Source organism: Lolium perenne, chromosome 4 (assembly GCF_019359855.2).
Source record: "Lolium perenne isolate Kyuss_39 chromosome 4, Kyuss_2.0, whole genome shotgun sequence".
Lineage (NCBI taxonomy): Eukaryota > Viridiplantae > Streptophyta > Magnoliopsida > Poales > Poaceae > Lolium > Lolium perenne.
The window spans coordinates 176,883,313-176,902,873 of NC_067247.2; the positions used below are offsets into that span (position 1 = coordinate 176,883,313).

At 46.6% G+C, this 19,561-nt stretch overlaps 1 non-coding gene across 1 annotated transcript; it reads left to right on the forward strand.

Moving 5' to 3' along the window:
• Nucleotides 1-11,500: 11,500 nt before the first annotated feature.
• TRNAV-AAC (transfer RNA valine (anticodon AAC)) lies at nucleotides 11,501-11,574 on the forward strand. The gene has a single exon. It is a non-coding gene; the product is annotated as a tRNA-Val (tRNA).
• Nucleotides 11,575-19,561: the final 7,987 nt, after the last annotated feature.

Below are 19,561 nucleotides of genomic sequence, written 5' to 3' on the forward strand. Positions count from 1 at the left end.
CGGCAGAAAAAAGAGAAAGGATGAATCAGATCCCCTATGCCTCGGCAGTAGGCTCTATCATGTATGCCATGCTATGTACTAGACCGGATATAGCACATGTTGTTAGTTTGACTAGCAGATATCAAAGTGATCCAGGAATGGAACACTGGACAGCGGTCAAGAATATCCTGAAGTACTTAAAAAGAACTAAGGATATGTTTCTTTGTTATGGAGGTGACCAAGAGCTCGTTGTAACTAGTTACACCGATGCAAGTTGGAACACTGATCCTGATGACTCTAAGTCTTAGTCTGGGTACGTGTTTATATTGAATGGTGCTGCAGTAAGCTGGTCAAGCTCGAAGCAGTGCACGGTGGTGAAGTCTTCAACAGAATCGGAGTACATAGCGGCTTCAGAGGCTTCATCAGAAGCGGTATGGATGAAGAGGTTCATTGTAGAGCTCGGTGTGGTTCCTAGTGCATTGGACCCACTAGTCATCTATGATACGCGTACAACACGCGTCCGTTGGGAACCCCAAGAAGAAGGTGTGATGCGTACAGCGGCAAGTTTCCCCTCAGTAAGAAACCAAGGTTTATCGAACCAGTAGGAGCCAAGAAGCACGTTGAAGGTTGATGGCGGCGGAGTGTAGTGCGGCGCAACACCAGGGATTCCGGCGCCAACGTGGAACCTGCACAACACAACCAAAGTACTTTGCCCCAACTTGACAGTGAGGTTGTCAATCTCGCCGGCTTGCTGTAACAAAGGATTAGATGTATAGTGTGGATGATGATTGTTTGCAGAAAACAGTAGAACGAGTATTGCAGTAGATTGTATTCGATGTTAAGAACGGACCGGGGTCCACAGTTCACTAGAGGCGTCTCTCCCATAAGAATAAGCATGTTGGGTGAACAAATTACAGTTGGGCAATTGACAAATAAAGAGGGCATGACCATGCACATACATGTTATAATGAGCATTGTGAGATTTAATTGGGCATTACGACAAAGTACATAGACCGCTATCCAGCATGCATCTATGCCTAAAAAGTCCACCTTCAGGTTATCATCCGAACCCCCTCCAGTATTAAGTTGCAAACAACAGACAATTGCATTAAGTATGGTGCGTAATGTAATCAACGAATATATCCTTAGACATAGCATTGATGTTTTATCCCTAGTGGCAACAGCACATCCACAACCTTAGGGGTTGCTGTCACTCCCCCAGATTTAATGGAGACATGAACCCACTATCGAGCATAAATACTCCCTCTTGGAGTTACAAGTATCAACTTGGCCAGAGCCTCTACTAGCAACGGAGAGCATGCAAGATCATAAACAACACATAGATGATATTGATAATCAACATAACATAGCATTCACTTATTCATCGGATTCCAACAAACACAACATGTAGCATTACAGATAGATGATCTTGATCATGTTAGGCAGCTCACAAGATCCGACAATGATAGCACAATTAGGAGAAGACGACCATCAGGCGACCATGGCGGTGAAGAGTCCTCCGGGAGATGATTCCCCTCTCCGGCAGGGTGCCGGAGGCGATCTCCTGAATCCCCCGAGATGGGATTGGCGGCGGCGTCTCTGGAAGGTTTTCCGTATCGTGGCTCTCGGTACTGGAGTTATTATCGACGAAGGCTTAAGTAGGCGGAAGGGTAGGTCAGGGGGCGACGCGAGGGGCCCACACAACAGGCCGGTGCGGCCAGGGCTTGGGCCGCGCCGCCCTAGCGTGTGGCCGCCTCGTCGCCCCACTTCGTATCTCCCCCGGTGTTCTGGAAGCTTCGTCGAAAAATAAGATCCTGGGCGTTGATTTCGTCCAATTCCGAGAATATTTTCTTACTAGGATTTCTGAAACCAAAAACAGCAGAAAAACAAAGAATCGGCTCTTCGGCATCTCGTTAATAGGTTAGTGCCGGAAAATGCATAAATATGACATAAAGTATGCATAAAACATGTAGGTATCATCAATAAAGTGGCATGGAACATAAGAAATTATCGATACGTTGGAGACGTATCAGCATCCCCAAGCTTAGTTCCTGCTCGTCCCGAGTAGGTAAACGATAACAAAGATAATTTCTGAAGTGACATGCCATCATAATCTTGATCATACTATTGTAAGCACATGTAATGAATGCAGCGATCCAAAGCAATGGTAAATGTAATGAGTAAACAACTGAATCATATAGCAAAGACTTTTCATGAATAGTACTTTCAAGACAAGCATCAATAAGTCTTGCATAAGAGTTAACTCATAAAGCAATAAATTCATAGTAGAGGTATTGAAGCAACACAAAGGAAGATTAAGTTTCAGCGGTTGCTTTCAACTTGTAACATGTATATCTCATGTATATTGTCAATGTAAAGTAATATAACAAGTGCAATATGCAAGTATGTAGGAATCAATGCACAGTTCACACAAGTGTTTGTTTCTTGAGATGGGAGAGAAATAGGTGAACTGACTCAACATAAAAGTAGAAGAAAGGCCCTTCGCAGAGGGAAGCATCGATTGCTATATTTGTGCTAGAGCTTTTATTTTGAAAACATAAAGAGAGCTTAAAAGTAAAATTTTGAAAGGTGTTTGTTGTTGTCAACGAATGGTAGCGGGTACTCTAACCCCCTTGCCAGACAAACCTTCAAAGAGCGGCTCCCATGAAACATTTTTATTTTTGGGTGGCACTCTTTCCAACCTTTGCTTTCACAAACCATGGCTAACCGAATCCTCGGGTGCCTGCCAACAATCTCATACCATGAAGGAGTGCCTTTTTATTTTAGTTTTATTTAGATGACACTCCTCCCCACCTTTGCTTTCTCAAGCCATGGCTAACCGAATCCTCGGGTGCCGTCCAACAATCACATACCATGGAGGAGTGTCTATTTTTGTAACATTATGAAGGTTAATTAATTTGGGACTGGGAATCCCATTCCAGCTCTTTTTGCAAAATTATTGGATAAGCGGATGAAGCCACTAGTCCATTGGTGAAAGTTGCCCAACAAGATTGAAAGATAAACACCACATACTTCCTCATGAGCTATAAAACATTGACACAAATCAGAGGTGATAAATTTTGAATTGTTTTAAAGGTAGCACTCAAGCAATTTACTTTGGAATGGCGGAGAAATACCATGTAGTAGGTAGGTATGGTGGACACAAATGGCATAGTGTTTGGCTCAAGGATTTTGGATGCATGAAAAGTATTCCCTCTCGATACAAGGCTTAGGCTAGCAAGGTTATTTGAAACAAACACAAGTATGAACCGGTACAGCAAAACTCACATAAAAGACATATTGTAAGCATTATAAGACTCTATACCGTCTTCCTTGTTGTTCGACCCTTACTAGAAATTATCTAGACCTTAGAGAGACCAATTATGCAAACCAAATTTTAGCAAGCTCTATGTATTTCTTCATTAATAGGTGCAAAGTACATGATTCAAGAGCTTAAACATGAGCACAACAATTGCCAAGTATCAAATTATTCAAGACATTCTACCAATTACTACATGTAGCATTTCCCGTTTCCAACCATATAATAATTTAACGAAGAAGATTCAACCTTCGCCATGAACATCATGAGTAAAGCCTAAGGACATATTTGTCCATATGCAACAGCGGAGCGTGTCTCTCTCCCACACAATGAATGCTAGGATCCTGTTTATTCAAGCAAAACAAAAACAAAAACAAGCAGACGCTCCAAGCAAAGTACATAAGATGTGATGGAATAAAAATATAGTTTCACTAGAGGAACCTGATAATGTTATCGATGAAGAAGGGGATGCCTTGGGCATCCCCAAGCTTAGACGCTTGAGTCTTCTTGAAATATGCAGGGGTGAACCACCGGGGCATCCCCAAGCTTAGAGCTTTCACTCTCCTTGATCATATTGTATCATCTCCCTCTCTTGATCCTTGAAAACTTCATCCACACCAAACTTAAAACAACTCATTAGAGGGTTAGTGCACAATCAAAATTCACATGTCCAGAGGTGACATAAGCATTCTTAACACTTCTGGACATTGCACAAAGCTACTGAAAGTCAATGGAATAGAAAAATCCATCAAGCATAGTAAAACAGGCAATGCGAAATAAAAGGCAGAATCTGTCAAAACAGAACAGTCCGTAAAGACGAATTTCTAAGAGGCACCAGACTTGCTCAAATGAAAATGCTCAAATTTAATGAAAGTTGCGTACATATCTGTGGATCACTCACGTAAATTGGCATAATTTTCTGAGTTACCTACAGAAAATTAGGCCCAGATTCGTGACAACAAGAAATCTGTTTCTGCGAAGTAATCCAAATCTAGTATGAACCTTACTATCAAAGACTTTACTTGGCACAACAATGCAACAAAACTAAGATAAAGAGAGGTTGCTACAGTAGTAACAACTTCCAAGACTTAAATATAAAACAAAAGTGCAGTAGTAAAATCATGGGTTGTCTCCCACAAGCGCTTTTCTTTAACGCCTTTCAGCTAGGCGCAGAAAGTGTGTATCAAGTATTATCAAGAGATGATGCATCTACAGCGGGGTTTGGAGTTTTCTCAACTATGCATTGTATCTTATCTATGTAAGTTTCAGAGGCTCCCTTTTCATTACCCTTAGGCTTGCTACTCTCGTCAAACAAATTTTCAGGAACAATCCAATCAAAATTCTTTTCTAGTGCCTCACACATTCCCAAGAGCTTACAAGGTATTGATGTTTTAATATCCCCTTCATAATTAACTTTATTAGTGTACTTTTGTCTATATTTTTCCATCTTTTCAAGGGTGCTAGCAAAGTTTGTATGAGAGCCAAGCATATTATATTTAGTAAAGACTTTTCTAGCTTCTCTTGCTACATCACCAAATTCTTTAAGAAGGGTTTCTAAGACAAAATCTTTTTTTTTATCCTTCTTCCATATCACCTAGTGTAAGGAACATATGCTGCATTACGGGGTTGAGTTTAACAAATCTAGCTTCTAACATGTGTACTAAAGAAGCAGCAGCAATTTCATAAGTAGGAGCAAGTTCTACCAAGTGTCTATCTTCAAAATCTTCAACCGTACTAATATGAGTGAAAAAATCTTCTATATTATCTTTCCCGAGGATAGACCCTCGTCCTACCGGTATATCTTTTAAAGTAAAATTAGGAGGAAACATGATGAAATAAGTAAGGTAAATGCAAGTAACTAATTTTTTTGTGTTTTTAATATAGCAAACAAGATAGTAAATAAAGTAAAACTAGCAACTAATTTTTTTGTGTTTTGATATAATGCAGCAAATAAAGTACTAAATAAAATAAAGCAAGACAAAAACAAAGTAAAGAGATTGGAAGTGGAGACTCCCCTTGCAGCGTGTCTTGATCTCCCCGGCAACGGCGCCAGAAAAAGAGCTTGATACGCGTACAGCACGCATCCGTTGGGAACCCCAAGAGGAAGGTGTGATGCGTACAGAGGCAAGTTTTCCCTCAGTAAGAAACCAAGATTTATCGAACCAGTAGGAGCCAAGAAGCACGTTGAAGGTTGATGGCGGCAGAGTGTAGTGCGGCGCAACACCAGGGATTCCAGCGCCAACGTGGAACCTGCACAACACAACCAAAGTACTTTGCCCCAACGTGACAGTGAGGTTGTCAATCTCACCGGCTTGCTGTAACAAAGGATTAGATGTATAGTGTGGATGATGATTGTTTGCAGAAAACAATAGAACGAGTATTGCAGTAGATTGTATTCGATGTTAAGAATGGACCGGGGTCCACAGTTCACTAGAGGCGTCTCTCCCATAAGAATAAGCATGTTGGGTGAACAAATTACAGTTGGGCAATTGACAAATAAAGAGGGTATGACCATGCACATACATGTTATGATGAGCATTGTGAGATTTAATTGGGCATTACGACAAAGTACATAGACCGCTATCCAGCATGCATCTATGCCTAAAAAGTCCACCTTCAGGTTATCATCCGAACCCCCTCCAGTATTAAGTTACAAACAACAGACAATTGCATTAAGTATGGTGCGTAATGTAATCAACGAATATATCCTTAGACATAGCATTGATGTTTTATCCCTAGTGGCAACAGCACATCCACAACCTTAGGGGTTGCTTTCACTCCCCCAGATTTAATGGAGACATGAACCCACTATCGAGCATAAATACTCCCTCTTGGAGTTACAAGTATCAACTTGGCCAGAGCCTCTACTAGCAACGGAGAGCATGCAAGATCATAAACAACATATAGATGATATTGATAATCAACATAACATAGCATTCACTTATTCATCGGATCCCAACAAACACAACATGTAGCATTACAGATAGATGATCTTGATCATGTTAGGCAGCTCACAAGATCCGACAATGATAGCACAATTAGGAGAAGACGACCATCTAGCTACTGCTATGGACCCATAGTCCAGGGGTGAACTACTCACTCATCACTCCGGAGGCGACCATGGCGGTGAAGAGTCCTCCGGGAGATGATTCCCCTCTCCGGCAGGGTGCCGGAAGTGATCTCCTGAATCCCCCGAGATGGGATTGGCGGCGGCGTCTCTGGAAGGTTTTCCGTATCGTGGCTCTCCGTACTGGAGTTATTATCGACGAAGGCTTAAGTAGGCGGAAGGGTAGGTCAGGGGGCGACGCGAGGGGCCCACACAACAGGCCGGCGCAGCCAGGGCTTGGGCCGCGCCGCCCTAGCGTGTGGCCGCCTCGTCGCCCCACTTCGTATCTCCCCCGGTGTTCTGGAAGCTTCGTGGAAAAATAAGATCCTGGGCGTTGATTTCGTCCAATTCCGAGAATATTTCCTTACTAGGATTTCTGAAACCAAAAACAGCAGAAAAAGAATCGGCTCTTCGGCATCTCGTTAATAGGTTAGTGCCGGAAAATGCATAAATATGACATAAAGTATGCATAAAACATGTAGGTATCATCAATAAAGTGGCATGGAACATAAGAAATTATCGTTACGTTGGAGACGTATCAATCTACTGTGAGAACATGGGTGCCATCGCCAATGCACAAGAACCAAGGTCACACAAGAGGCTGAAGCATATCAAGCTGCGTTATCATTTGATTCGCGAGTACATCAAAGATGGAGAAGTAAAGATTTGCAAAGTACACACTGATCTGAATGTAGCAGATCCGTTGACTAAAGCTCTCCCTAGGGCAAAGCATGACCAACACCAGAATGCCATGGGTGTTAGGTACCTTACAATGTAATCTAGATTATTGACTCTAGTGCAAGTGGGAGACTGTTGGAGATATGCCCAAGAGGCAATAATAAAAGTGGTTATTATATATCTTTGTGTTTATGATAAATGTTTATATACCATTCTGTAATTGTATTAACCGAAACATTGATACATGTGTGTTATGTAAACAACAATGAGTCCCTAGTAAAGCCTCTTGTATAACTAGCTTGTTGATTAATAGATGATCGTAGTTTCATGATCATGAACATTGGTTGTTATTAATAATAAGGTTATGTCATTATATGAATGATGTAATGGACACACCCAATTAAGCGTAGCATAAGATCACGTCATTAAGTTATTTGCTATAAGCTTTCGATACATAGTTACCTAGTCCTTTCGACCATGAGATCATGTAAATCACTTATACCGGAAAGGTACTTTGATTACATCAAACACCACTGCGTAAATGGGTGGTTATAAAGGTGGGATTAAGTATCCGGAAAGTATGAGTTGAGGCATATGGATCAACAGTGGGATTTGTCCATCCCGATGACGGAAATATATACACTGGGCCCTCTCGATGGAATGTCGTCTAAATAGCTTGCAAGCATATGAATGGTTCATAAGAGACCACATACCACAGTACGAGTAAAGAGTACTTGTCAGGAGACGAGGTTGAACAAGGTATAGAGATACCGATGATCAAACCTCGGACAAGTAAAATATCGCGTGACAAAGGGAATCGGTATCGTATGTGAATGGTTCATTCGATCACTAAGTCATCGTTGAATATGTGGGAGCCATTATGGATCTCCAGATCCCGCTATTGGTTATTGGTCGGAGAGAAGTCTCAACCATGTCTACATAGTTCGCGAACCGTAGGGTGACACACTTAAGGTTTGATGTCGTATTAGTAGATATTGAATATGGAATGGAGTTCGAAGTTTTGTTCGGAGTCTCGGATGGGATCCAGGACATCACGAGGAGTTCCAGAATGGTCCGGAGAATAAGATTCATATATAGGAAGTCATTTTATAAGTTTGAAAATGATCCGGTGCATTTATGGAAGGTTCTAGAAGGTTCTAGAAAAGTCCGGAAGAAATCACTATGGAAGGCGGAGTCCCGGAGGGACTCCACCAAGCTTGGCCGGCCAACCCTAGGGGGTGGAGTCCCAGGTGGACTCCACCTAATGTGGCCGGCCACCCCCTCCCAAGGAAAGATGGGAATCCCACCTCAAGTGGGAATCCCACCTTGGGTAGGTTTCATGTCATATGGAAGGTTTTTGTTTGGGGTCTTATTCGAAGACTTGTAGACCAACTCTTGGGGGTTCCACCTATATAATGAGGGACAAGGGGAGGGGGCCGGCCACCTCAAGCCATAGCTTGGCCGCACCCCCTAAGTGGCCGGCCACCCCTCTCCCAAACCCTAGCCGCCCCTCCTCCTCCACTTCTCCCGCAAACGCTTAGCGAAGCTCCGCCGGAGATCTCCATCAACACCGCCACCACGCCGTCGTGCTGCCGGGATTCAAGGATGATCTACTACTTCCGCTGCCCGCTGGAACGGGTTGAAGGACGTCGTCTTCATCAACACCGAACGTGTGACCGAGTACGGAGGTGCTGCCCGATTGTGGCACCATCAAGATCTTCTACGCGCTTTTGAAAGCGGCAAGTGATCGTCTACTGCAACAACGAGATCTAATCTCGTAGGCTTTGGAAATCTTCAAGGGTTAGTCTCGTTCATCCCCTCGTTGGTACCGTCTTCTAGATTGCATCTTGACTTGGATTGCGTTCTCGCGGTAGAATTTTTTTTGTTTTCTATGCTACGAATCCCTACAGCTCGGCCTCGTCCGTGACCCGTCCCCTTCCTCCAAGGTTGACATCCCTGCCGACTGCCCCGTTTGGGTACACGCCCGGCGCGCACGAATTGGGGGCGCAGTCGGCGCGGTAAGCGTACCCGTCACGGGATAGGTCACCGGAGGTGGGCGAGTCCTTCACGGGGCCGTCTCCTTCGTCCATTGACCTAAACCGTGCGCCGGCGAACTCCAAAGGCCCAAAGCACATGGGATCAGCAGCGATGGCCGGAGCACGCAACCTGCTCGACGATTTGTCGGCTGAGCGCGCACCGCCTCCGATGCAGGCACCGTCCACCGTGCAGGCCCCTCCGTCCTACACGCAGACAATGCCGACCACCATGCCCTATGCTTCAACCGAGCAGGCTCCCCAGCCACCTCCCATTGACACACAGCAGGACAGCACTGCCTGTCCTGGCAGCATTAACATCGAGGAGGAGCCGTTGTTCGGTCAGGAGCTCACGCAAGCCGCAGCTGCACAAGCTCGAGGTCACCGCGTAAGCGAAAGAACCAGCAACTACACGGAGAAGGAGGACAAGGTGCTCGTTGATGGATGGTTGACCATCGGGCAAGATGCATTGACGGGTGCTGAGCAGAAGGGGACCGCATTCTGGCGCCGGATCTATGATTACTTCCATGAACATCGCAAATACGGACAGGAGCCATTTGAGAGCGACCGCAGCGAGACATCGCTCCAAAAGAGGTGGGGAGCAATTCAAAAGGAATGCAACAAGTTCCAGGCGGCGTATGAACACGTGAAGCGGATCCCCGTTGGTGGCATGGGTGTGAAGGACTTGGTATGATTCTTAACCCCAACTTATTCATCCAATGTTTGCACATATGTTTATCATTGTTGTCTTGCTTTGCTCTAGGTGTGGCAAGCTTTGGAATGGTACAAAGGCAACAATGGAGAAAAGGCCTTTGCCTTCCCTCATTGTTGGAAGCAACTCCAAGGCACCCCCAAGTTCCAGGAGGGGTACGAGGGGTACATGGCGACCTTGACTGGCAACAAGACCGCCAAAGATCTCACGGTCATTGACCTTGATGGTGGGCAGCCTTGAGGTAGCTCCGCTTCTCGTGCAAGTCGTCCTCGCGGTCACAAGGCAACCAAAGCCGGCATGAAGCGTGATGCCTCGTCCATGCTATTGTTTGGCACTTTGAAGGAGATGCATGCCGACAGAGAGGTGTCCACGGACAAGAGGGATGAGAGAAGGCGCCGGGAGAAAGATGAGGACAGGAAGAACTACTTCGATGTCCAAAAGAAGAAGCTTGAGATTGAAGAGGTCAAGTCCAAGACCAAAGCTAGAGAAATTGAGCTCAAAGAAAGAGAAATTGAGCTCATAGCAATGGCAAGGGCCCAAGAGGTGGAGTTGAAGGCAAAGGAAGTTTAGCTCAAACGGCAAACCGAGGACAACCTGATCATGAACGCCGAGTTGACCAACATGAGTGAGGCGAAGAGAGCTTGGTTCGAGAAGAGGCAGAAGGAGATCCTAGAGCGCCCAAATTGAGTTGACAATCTCAATTTGTAATTTTTATATTTCTTCAAACTATGGCACATTTCATTTCTTCATCATGCAACCGTTTATTTGATATTATTCTATATTTGTTAGATACTATTTATAAGTATGTGTGGCCAGATGGCCTATTTCTCAAAGAAATATGCCAAATGGCCAAATGGGTGGCCGTTGCGTTGGGCGCAGGGCGCGACCCAAACGGACGCGCGGACGAGGGGCTCCGTCCGCGCGTCCGCGCAGCCACCCAAACGGCCCAAAACGGACGGCCCAGCACGTCCGTTTGGGTCGCGCGGTTGGTATCCCTAAAGATCATGAATTCCCTGAAGCCACTCGGACCCATGCTCAATTCACTTCTTTTTAGTGTTAATTGGTCATTTTCTATTTACTCGGATCATTGGTCGTTTAACGGGATGCACTGAACTGTAGGGGTTTGTTCTAGAGAACATGGAGATGTATTCGAAAATATGTGTGTCCCTCGGTGGCTTCCCTGTTCGGGGATATCAGGGCCGAGGCGCGAAAGTGGGCGGACGCGGGGTTTGGGGTCTTCGCCAACTACTATCTTAGGTTAGCTTTCTTGGGTTGATTTGTATGGTGTGGTGTTGGTCTTTTTTTTAATTTATATATAACCATCTTTTTTATCAATGTATTGAAACGCAAGGGGTTTTTGCCTGTTCGCGCTGTTCGAAAATATTAGCATGCACTGAACTGTAGCGGTTTGTTCTCCGTTAGGTGTCTGCTGACAGCGGAGATGCTTGCTGAGTAGGGGAATGGCTTCGGTTGTGTCGCCTTTTGTAAGCCTGTAGAATCTCGTATGTATCAGAGAATGTTTTGTCAGTTTCACGCAAATGAAATTGGGGGCGGATGCCTATTTGATCCAAGAAGATGCATGTGGTGTGCGAGTACGAATGATCCGCTTCAGATAACTGGTACCTGATAGATATCTATTACTTATAGATACGGCTGAGATGTTTAACATAGCAGGTTTTGTGGTGTAGTTGGTTATCACGTCAGTCTAACACACTGAAGGTCTCCGGTTCAAACCCGGGCGAAGCCATTAAATTTTCGGACAGTACTGGGCGTCCCCCGGGGGATTAGAATTCCCAGCCCCCGGGTCCAGGAAGCGACACGTGTCTCCTGTACGTGGTCAACAAACAACCCACCCGCGTTGGCACTCTTCTTCTCTCTCCCACGGAAACTCTGGCCGTGGTCTCCAATGCCCACCGGCTTTCTCTGTCCGACTGTTGCCGAGGTGCTCGCCGGAGAAGACGCCGTCGCCGGAAAATTCACCGGAGAAGATATCGTCGCCTAGGTAGCAACGCTAGACACCCTTTGTAGCAGCGCCTTCCGCCGCTGGTAGCAGAGCGCACCAGCACTTGCAGCAGAAAGGTGTCGTAGCCGGAGAAGTCGTCGCCGAAGAAGACCCCCACCGCAGGCAGCGAAGGTACCCACCACAGGTAGCAAGGACGAGTGCCTGTTGTAGCAAGGCCTCCCGTCCGTTGTACCAACTATACCCATCGCCGGTAGCCAAGGCCGGCCGCCCCCCTTAGCAAAACCTGGCACCCACGGTAGCAAGCTCCGGCGCCCAATGTAGCAAGACCTCCCTCCCCTTGTAGCAACGCCTCCCACCGCTCGCAGCAGCGCCGCCACCGCCGGTAGCAAGGCCGGCCTCCTGTAGTAGCAAAGCACGGCCGCTCTTGTAGCAAACCTCGCCCCCCTTGTAGCAAGCCACGGTCGACCCTTGTGGCAGCAGCTATGTCCGCACCAGCACCACCACTGGTCGACGAGATGACCTTGGGCGGCGTCGACCTTGGAGGGTTGCACATGCAGGGGTTCAGGGGAACCGGTGACCGCGCGTAGGGGAGGCTCGTCTTGGGCGCCGACGAGGACGCGGCGCGGCAGCTGCAGCAGGAGGAGGTCGGGGGAGGCGGCGGCCACACGCAGGGCAGGTGAAGCACGGCGTGGGCCCCTAGGAAGGTGCGGCAGCTGCGGAGGCGACCGGCGACGAGGGCGGGCCAGCAGCTGGAGGAGGAGGTCGGGTGAGGCGGCGTCCGACGAGCCGGGGCGACGGCGTCCTACAAGCCGAGATGGCGCGCGGGAGCAAGGAGCCAGGTTGGCGGCAGGTATAATCTAGCGTGCTGGCGGCGGAGCTCGGTGGTGGGAGGGGCGGCGGAGCTTGGTGGATGGGAGGGGCGGCGGCGCTGTGTCCGTGAGCTAGAGAAACAACAGCGGCGCTGTGTCCGTGAGAGAAACGAAGAAAAGGAGAGAAGAAACCAGAAGATAAGGTTGAGGTGGGTCCCACGTGGATGCGTGGCCAGGAAACGTGCACGTGAGTGCGATCCTACCGACCCACACTTCCCACGATGAACGCATCGTGCGGCCAGGAAGTAGGAGGTTGCGCGCGCGAGATCCCCCGGAGGAACACAATCATTTTCCTAAATTTTTTCCCCCTGGTTTATTTTTGAACCGTTCTAAAATAAATATATCAGCGAGCTATTTGTATACTCCGCGTATTCGATTCTCCACTCGCTAGTGACGTACAGCTCGTTCTCAGGATTAGCTTTTGCATCTTACAACGGGAAATGGAAAATGAGCGTGAGCCAGATTTAACCATTTGATAATTCAGATTCATCTGTTTCTACGATCGCATCGTCTGGTCCAACGAGCGACGAAATTGTGCCGTCAGCAAACCAGTGTAATTTTATTCATTTATGTTAGAACTCTTTAAAGCTCTAAGCTTTTAAGATGTTCCGGGCAAGATTAAAGTCCACGGCTCGAGGCTGATGAAGAACAGGCTGGCACTGGGAGCTGAGATACACCAACAAAAAATTAGAGGAGCAGTAACATGTGTTGCATGCAGGTGGGAGGAGATTTTGGCAGTGCACAACAGATTTCGAATTATATTAGCGAACATGTTGAGGACAGTGTTTCTCCCCCTCCATCGAATGTCCATGGCCAAAGAGATCTGCTAAATTGGTTTCTGGAGTGTTTTAGTACACGGTGATTGAACTAGCTATGATGAGTCCGTATCAGAGCTGATTGGCTAGGAACGAGGAGATCGATTCCAGGAGGGTGATTGAGAACCCGGAGATCATTGATAGATGCACGATCCACATATTGGATCAGTGACTATGTTACGTGGCTGCTAGGGTTTGGGAGGAGAGAGAGGGCTGAGAGGACGCGAGAAGGCCGGCCGGGGGCCTTTTGCCCACGGCCGGGCAAGAGGGAAGAGATTTCCTTCTTAATTCTTGCTTGATTAGATTGATACATCTCATCTCCTTATATAGAGAGATTTACTTGAATCCCAAGCAAGGCTTACTTGACCCCTAAGCAAACCATAAGACTAACGGGCCCAGGCCCATGACGTACTCTAACACTACACCCCACCTGGACATGTATCTCGTCCTCGAGCTGCAACCTAAACAAACCATGACTCGACGCAACACAACCCTAACACCTAAATACGAGCCTTTTACATCTCGGTTTGTTTTATTACTCTCAACCTGAAATAGACTGGACGCTTTATTGTTGACCCCTGAACATAAAGTGGACACCATCCGCCCGTCGGACGTGCACCTGTACAACCACCTGGATCCCATGGAAACCAGCGGGACAAAAGGAGCCCGCGCGGCGGCCGACGGCGGAATGCAGTGGTGCTACGCGGTGCGCTCCTGTCGGTGACACCATGCCTTCTCCCCGCCGGATGACTGTCGATGGCGCAGACTTTGAGGTCGCTGCCCGCGGGAAAAACAGCATGTCCGCCGCCCGTGGGGGAAACCGTACGCCCAAGATCCCCGACGCAGCGGACGAGATCGAGGTCCGTTGCGCAATGAAGCGCAACTTGAAGGAGCTGCAGCTGCAGATCACGCATCTCCCGCACACGCCGACGCACTAGGAGGCCGCGCGCAACAGCTTGCAGCCTCACCGCCGCCGACACGTGGCGGATAGCGATCCAAGCCGGAAGCGGTGACGGCGACGGAGGGAAACAGACCTGCTGGAAGGGCATCCCGGGCGGTCTCGATGTAAAGCCCGGGGCCAAGGTCACTCCCACACCGCCGAAAGGCAGGGACAGCGTCGGTGGCGGCAGCAGCCGCTGCTGCGGTGTTGGTGGCGACGGCAGCAGCTGCTGCTGTTGCAGTTGCCCACCGAACGACAGGGACAGCGTCGGTGAGGACAGCAGCAACGGTGGCGTTGGTGGTGGCGGCAGCTGCTGCTGTTGTTGTAGCGTCCCGGTGGGTAAGAAGGCGCCGGCTGCTGGAGAAGAGGGACCCCCGGCGCCGAGGTATGGCCCGGCCCGAAAATGATGGACAGCGGCAGCGGGGACTGCAGCAACCCGACGTCGGGTGGCAGCGACGACAGCAGCAACGTCGGCTGCCACGGCAGCACAGCTGCCGGCTGCGGCGGCCCGTAGGGATCGGCCAGGAAGAGGTGGATCTCCTGGACAGCAGTGGTGAGATCGCGGAGGGCTGTGGTGATCTCCGTCAGGGAGAGAACGGTGGGGACATCGGAGTGCGGCGGCGGCAAGTGGGAGGAACTCGGTGGAGGGCTGGACATGATCGAACCCGGGAAAGCTGATACCAAGTGTTATGTGGCTGCTAGGGTTTGGGGGGAGAGAGAGGGCTGCGAGGGCGCGAGAAGGCCGACCGGGGGCCTTTTGCCCACGGCCGGGAAAGAGGGAAGGGATTTCTGATGGCGTGTAACTCACACGTTCGTTGGGAACCCCAAGAGCAAGGTATGATGCGCACAGCAGCAAGTTTTCCCTCAGAAAGAAACCAAGGTTTATCGAACCAGGAGGAGCCAAGAAGCATGTTGAAGGTTGATGGTGGCGGGATGTAGTGCGGCGCAACACCAGGGATTCCGGCGCCAACGTGGAACCTGCACAACACAACCAAAGTACTTTGCCCCAACGAAACAGTGAGGTTGTCAATCTCACCGGCTCGCTGTAACAAATGATTAATCATATTGTGTGGAAGATGATTGTTTGCAGAAAACAGTAGAACAGTATTGCAGTAGATTGTATTTCAGTATAGAGAATTAGACCGGGGTCCATAGTTCACTAGAGGTGTCTCTCCCATAAGATAAACAGCATGTTGGGTGAACAAATTACAGTTGGGCAATTGACAAATAAAGAGGGCATGACCATGCACATACATATTATGATGAGTATAGTGAGATTTAATTGGGCATTACGACAAAGTACATAGACCGCTATCCAGCATGCATCTATGCCTAAAAAGTCCACCTTCAGGTTATCATCCGAACCCCTCCAGTATTAAGTTGCTAACAACAGACAATTGCATTAAGTATTGCGCGTAATGTAATCAGTAACTACATCCTTGAACATAGCACTAATGTTTTATCCCTAGTGGCAATAGCACATCCACAACCTTAGAACTTTCTGTCACTGTCCCAGATATCAATGGAGGCATGAACCCACTATCGAGCATAAATACTCCCTCTTGGAGTTACAAGCATCTACTTGGCCAGAGCATCTACTAGTAACGGAGAGCGTGCAAGATCATAAACAACACATAGACATAACTTTGATAATCAACATAACAAGTATTCCCTATTCATCGGATCCCAACAAACGCAACATATAGAATTACAGATAGATGATCTTGATCATGTTAGGCAGCTCACAAGATCCGACAATGAAGCACAATGGGGAGAAGACAACCATCTAGCTACTGCTATGGACCCATAGTCCAGGGGTAGACTACTCACACATCACTCCGGAGGCGAACATGGCGGCGTAGAGTCCTCCGGGAGATGATTCCCCTCTCCGGCAGGGTGCTGGAGGCGATCTCCTGAATCCCCCGAGATGGGATCGGCGGCGGCGGCGTCTCTGGAAGGTTTTCCGTATCGTGGCTCTCGGTACTGGGGGTTTCGCAACGGAGGCTTTAAGTAGGCGGAAGGGCAGGTCAGGAGGCGGCACGAGGGGCCCACACCACAGGGCCGCGCGACCAAGGGGGGGCCGCGCCGCCCTAGGGTGTGGCCACCTCGTGGCCCCACTTCGTCTCCTCTTCGGACTTCTGGAAGCTTCATGGCAAAATAGGACTCTGGGCGTTGATTTCGTCCAATTCCGAGAATATTTCGTTACTAGGATTTCTGAAACCAAAAACAGCAGAAACAAAGAATCGGCACTTCGGCATCTTGTTAATAGGTTAGTTCCAGAAAATGCACGAATATGACATAAAGTGTGCATAAAACATGTAGATAACATCAATAATGTGGCATGGAACATAAGAAATTATCGATACGTCGGAGACGTATCAGCATCCCCAAGCTTAGTTCTGCTCGTCCCGAGCAGGTAAAACGATAACACAGATAATTTCTGGAGTGACATGCCATCATAACCTTGATCATACTATTTGTAAAGCATATGTAGTGAATGCAGTGATCAAAACAATGTATATGACATGAGTAAACAAGTGAATCATAAAGCAAAGACTTTTCATGAATAGTACTTCAAGACAAGCATCAATAAGTCTTGCATAAGAGTTAACTCATAAAGCAATAATTCATAGTAAAGGTATTGAAGCAACACAAAGGAAGATTAAGTTTCAGCGGTTGCTTTCAACTTATAACATGTATATCTCATGGATATTGTCAACATAGAGTAATATAATAAGTGCAATAAGCAAGTATGTAGGAATCAATGCACAGTTCACACAAGTGTTTGCTTCTTGAGGTGGAGAGAAATAGGTGAACTGACTCAACAATGAAAGTAAAAGAATTGTCCTCCATAGAGGAAAAGCATCGATTGCTATATTTGTGCTAGAGCTTTGATTTTGAAAACATGAAACAATTTTGTCAACGGTAGTAATAAAGCATATGTATCATGTAAATTATATCTTACAAGTTGCAAGCCTCATGCATAGTATACTAATAGTGCCCGCACCTTGTCCTAATTAGCTTGGACTACCGGATCATCACAATGCACATGTTTTAACCAAGTGTCACAAAGGGGTACCTCTATGCCGCCTGTACAAAGGTCTAAGGAGAAAGCTCGCATTGGATTTCTCGCTATTGATTATTCTCAACTTAGACATCCATACCGGGACAACATAGACAACAGATAATGGACTCCTCTTTTATGCATAAGCATGTAACAACAATTAATAATTTTCTCATATGAGATTGAGGATATATGTCCAAAACTGAAACTTCCACCATGGATCATGGCTTTAGTTAGCGGCCCAATGTTCTTCTCTAACAATATGCATGCTTAACCATAAGGTGGTAGATCGCTCTTACTTCAGACAAGACGAACATGCATAGAAACTCACATGAAATTCAACAAAGAGTAGTTGATGGCGTCCCCAGTGAACATGGTTATCGCACAACAAGCAACTTAATAAGAGATAAAGTGCATAAGTACATATTCAATACCACAATAGTTTTTAAGCTATTTGTCCCATGAGCTATATATTGCAAGGGTGAATGATGGAATTTTAAAGGTAGCACTCAAGCAATTTACTTTGGAATGGCGGAAAATACCACGTAGTAGGTAGGTACGGTGGACACAAATGGCATAGTGGTTGGCTCAAGTATTTTGGATGCATGAGAGGTATTCCCTCTCGATACAAGGTTTAGGTTAGCAAGGCTTATTTGAAACAAACACAAGGATGAACCGGTGTAGCAAAACTCACATAAAAGACATATTGTAAACATTATAAGACTCTACACCGTCTTCCTTGTTGTTCAAACTCAATACTAGAAATTATCTAGACCTTAGAGAAACCAAATATGCAAACCAAATTTTAGCATGCTCTATGTATTTCTTCATTAATGGGTGCAAAGCATATGATGCAAGAGCTTAAACATGAGCACAACAATTGCCAAGTATCACATTACCCAAGACATTATAGCAGTTACTACATGTATCATTTTCCAATTCCAACCATATAACAATTTAACGAAGAAGAAACTTCGCCATGAATACTATGAGTAGAGCCTAAGGACATACTTGTCCATATGCTACAGCGGAGCGTGTCTCTCTCCCACACAATGAATGCTAGGATCCATTTTATTCAAACAAAACAAAAAACAAAAACAAACCGACGCTCCAAGAAAAGCACATAAGATGTGATGGAATAAAAATATAGTTTCAGGGGAGGAACCTGATAGTGTTGTCGATGAAGAAGGGGATGCCTTGGGCATCCCCAAGCTTAGACGCTTGAGTCTTCTTAGAATATGCAGGGGTGAACCACCGGGGCATCCCCAAGCTTAGAGCTTTCACTCTCCTTGATCATGTTGCATCATACTCCTCTCTTGATCCTTGAAAACTTCCTCCACACCAAACTTAGAACAACTCATTAGAGGGTTAGCGACAATAAAAATTAACATGTTCAGAGGTGACACAATCATTCTTAACACTTCTGGACATTGCATAAAGCTACTGGACATTAATGGATCAAAGAAATTCATCCAACATAGCAAAAGAGGCAATACGAAATAAAAGGCAGAATCTGTCAAAACAGAACAGTTCGTATTGACGAATTTTATCGAGGCACCAGACTTGCTCAAATGAAAATGCTCAAATTGAATGAAAGTTGCGTACATATCTGAGGATCACTCACGTAAATTGGCATAATTTTCTGAGTTACCTACAGAGAAAACAGCCCAGATTCGTGACAGCAAAGAAATCTGTTTCTGTGCAGTAATCCAAATCTAGTATGAACTTTTCTATCAACGACTTTACTTGGCACAACAAAACACTAAACTAAGATAAGGAGAGGTTTCTACAGTAGTAAACAACTTCCAAGACACAAAATAAAAACAAAGTACTGTAGGTAAAAACATGGGTTGTCTCCCATAAGCGCTTTTCTTTAACGCCTTTCAGCTAGGCGCAGAAAGTGTGTATCAAGTATTATCAAGAGATGGTGTGTCAACCTTACCTTGGGCTTTACCCTTACCTTTCTTATTGTTTTTCTTTCCCTTTGATTTAGGAAATATATGATTTCCTCCCGGTGTAGCGGTGAATTCCAGGGTGCCTTCTCCCACATCAATGACTGCTCCCAATAGTTTCAGCAGGGATC